Below are 4,079 nucleotides of genomic sequence, written 5' to 3' on the forward strand. Positions count from 1 at the left end.
GTTGGCGAGGACTTATTCTCACCGCCACCGAGGCCTTCAAAGTATGCCTCGGCTTTTGAGAACTGGACAGGGGTCATGCGTGCTATTGCATAAATTATCTCTGATCGGTGTACAGTGAGGAAGAGGACAACACAAGTGGAAACATGGAGAAGCCACAACAGTGTACTTTTTAAAGGGTAGAGTATAGACACACGTACTTGAGCGCAAAACGCCCATTGACGCGGCTATCGGGATAGTATGTGTGCACTGAACATCTGCATTCATATACGTACTAAGTTGCCTCAATAGACGTATGGCGGGAGCGTTATGATACCAGCGGCAAACAAAAAAAAAAGAAGAAAGAAAAGGATGTACTTTCAGATGCATATCGCAGCATACGGAAAGACATAACAACTCAGGCCCTCGGCCTGGTTTGCGATAATTCACATAATTACTTAAGAACAGATATAACCCAGGTTGGGTAAGAAACACTATGAAAAAAACGATGAAAAAGACACAGGAATTTAAATTTTCGGTGTCACTACCACCTTCCTGGGAGTTAAGAACAAGTGTCTTGTTCCAAATTCTGAGGAAGGTGGGAGTACCACTGAAAACTTAAATTGGTGTGAGTGTCTTTTATACTGTGTCTTACCCAACCTGGGTTATATTTGTGGTTAATACCTCATCGAGGATTCATCATCACTGGTCAGCAATCCTAAGATTGGTTTGACGCAGCTTTCCACTCAATTCTCCTCGCAGCCAATCTTTTCACGCCTTCGTATTTCTTTCTTTCGCATCTTTCTTTACTTGTTCCAAATATTTTGCTCGAGGTCTTCCTTTTCCGTTCTTGTCACCCACTTGTCCCTCGGCTACTGTCTTCATAAGGCCATCATGTCTCAATATGTGGCCTATAAGGCTGTTCCGTCCTCTTATTAAGGTTTTCATGAGGCTTCTCTTCTCTCCTACTCTTCTTAGGACTTCCTCATTACTAACTCGGTCCATCCATTTTATCTTCATCAATTTTCTGTAGCACCACATTTCGAAGGCTTCTATCCTTGCTTTCTCCGCTTCGGTCATTGTCCATGCCTCACTTCCGTATAGGATCATACTCCAAATGTAGGTTCTTATAAATTGTTTCCTTACTTCCATATTTAAGTTTCCCGGTGTAAGCAGGTGTCTCTTTTGATGGAATCCTCTCTTCGCCTGGGCTACTCTGCTGATAATTTCTTTCTTGCTTCTCCCATCGCTAACAGAAATCATCGAGGAATATCAATAAATATATACTTTAGAACAAAATGCGATGGTGGTTGGCGTAACATGGTGAAACTCCTTCATGATGCACAAAGGTTAAGAAATGTGAATTCTCGATTTTCAGAAAAAATTGTTACACCGACCAAATAATACACCGCAATTCACGACACCACTTCTCTCACAAACTATCAGCAATACATTGTATGCTTCACAGACTATGTATGATTCCATTGTCGAATTACAACAGGATGGAGGAGCTAAACACAATCAAACTAATTGCATCCAATAATGGGTACTTCGAAGTTCTAATTGACAAACTGTACCACCAAAAACAAAAACGACTCGCACTCAACCTTATTTACACAGATAGAGGGAAAGATGATGACACGAAATGACGTAGAATCCCCTATCTCGGTCGTATATCCAACAAAACTGGAAAATTACTACCTAAAGATCAAGTGAAGGCTGCCTTCTACAGTAGAAATACACTGGGCAAACTGTTGGGCAGTGCCAAGGACAAAATTAGTGCCGGTGAACACAGCGGAGTATATAAACTCCGTTGCAATGACTGCAATTCCTGTTACATAGGAAAAACTGGACGGAATTTCAACATCCGGGCCAAGGAACATCGTTCATGTTTTATTAACAACAAGGAAACCTCACACTTTGCCAAACACCTCTTGGATTCCGACCACACAAGCGATTTCGAACCGATAATCCTACATAAAGAAAACAACGGCCCAAGGCTTGAAGCACTCGAGCAGTTGGAAATTTTAGTGGGTCAAACCTCACCCAACATAACATAAGTTAACGAGCAGTTGTATTCTCACCATTCACCACTTTTCAATGTTTTTTCTGAGAAACCATTACGGATGACACTCACCACTCCATAACACCCCTCCCCGTATTTCGTCATCATACACCAACCCTCGGCTACCCCGTGCAGTGACCCATCAGCGACGTACTTCCCAAACCTACCTTCCCTTCCCTTACCCCCTCCACCAAATAATATATGTATAGCGAGGCTCTGATGGTGTTATCCGTGTCGCTCTTATTTTTGTTCTAAATGCACAAAGGTTAAGAAAAGACTTAGCTGTTTCACAAAATAAAATATATTTGCGACCGGTTTCGATACAGCGTATCATCATCTGGCAATTACAAGTATCAGTACATAGAATTTATACCCTTGAAGGCGTTAGAGGGGTGGTAGAGTGGAGGTGGAGAATGGGGGGACATTCGGAGTACCCATTATTGGATGCAATTAGTTTGATTGTGTTTAGCTCCTTCATCCTGTTGTAATTCTCTAATCGAACTCTGGCAGGAATCTCTCACAAAGAGCACAAAAAATTTTTGTGCGATCGCATGTGCTTTATCGAATGCTAGGTGGATCTCAGTGGTGAAATTACTCCAACGCCTGCCTATTTTTTAAAAAAGACTGATGGCTTTACACTCTCTGCCACACCCCATTAATGGGGCTTCCGCGATAGTGTGTAAATATAGATTCCTATTGACGAATGAGGAAAACACCAAAAAGATGGTCATAACGTTTGAAAATAAAGTTTTACGAAGAATGTTCGGTCCCATTAAAGAAGTAGAAACATGGAGAGTTAGAAGACATAAAAGAGTTAAGACAATTGTACAAACATCGTGTGAATCATCAGAAGCAGAAGATTAAGATGGCTCGGCCACGCCCATGGAAGAAGTGAAGAGACAATAATGAAAGGAGTTCTTAAAGGGACACTAAAAGACAAGACCGGTAAGAAGGAAGAGAATGAGCTGGAAAGGATATAAGGTAGTTGGGAGGCCAACTGAAAATGGCAGGCGACCATAGAAGGCGGAGACTCTTGGTTGGAGAGGCCAATGACCACCTAGGTTTCTAATGGCCACAGGAGTAAAGAGTAAAGTATTTAGAAATGACGGCGATAGAATACTGTACGTGTTAGGCAGGTGCGTGTGGAGAGGAATAGATATAGTAAAGTGGACGGAGAGGAGGAGGAACGACGAAGAGCTGGACTTGGTGGATGAGGAGAGGAGATTCACCCTGAAGACGATGGCAGACTTATCCTTCGAAACGTCGGTGCAGAAAAATCCTTGGACCCGGATGGAAACCCGAGAACTCTTCCTCCCGTCCAGTGGAAGCTTCTAGATGAAAAATAGAGGAGACAGAAGGTATGGATGGAGCGAGAACTGAGTAGGGAAGGGATGTTGAAAACAGTTAGAGGGTATAATGCTAGGTAAGCGAGGGAGAGGTAGGAAGAGAATAGGATTTTCAGATACTAGAATGAAAGGGAGTAGGCGTTATTGTGAATTGAAGAGGGAAGGGCTTGAAGGACGAGGAGGCTCCCAGAACACGTCTCAATGGAAACCTACCTCAATTGGTAGAATACTTAATAATAAACTGGCGTGGTATTAGTTAGGCCGTGCCAGTGAACGAAAAGGAGACAAAACCTCGCCTGCGAATGACGTCACTTGTGAGTCAAGCGCCGCTTCAAAATATATCGTGGAATTAATAAGCGGCGCACGCGAAAACATGCTCATAAAACACCGCAAATCACTTCAATTTCCTTATCCCCTGTTGGCAATGCCTTTGAAATCATACGTGGTAAGAGGAGCGAAAAGAATCAGAGTTGAGAAGGGGAAAAGGTCGGGGGAAATTTGGGAGTATACACGGAGTGTGGCCCTCACCGTCAAGTGGGTAGCTATTGCATGGAAATGATTCGACTCCAATGAAGGAACTGATAGTCGCTGCCGCGTACGAACGTCATAATGCGAAGTACGACCTTCCTCATTTCATCAGGCCCGTCGCCAAGGAAACTCCATAGAAGAGGTCCCATTCCAGCCCATAAAAT

The sequence above is a fragment of the Ischnura elegans genome, chromosome 6 (genome assembly GCF_921293095.1).
Source record: "Ischnura elegans chromosome 6, ioIscEleg1.1, whole genome shotgun sequence".
Taxonomy (NCBI): domain Eukaryota; kingdom Metazoa; phylum Arthropoda; class Insecta; order Odonata; family Coenagrionidae; genus Ischnura; species Ischnura elegans.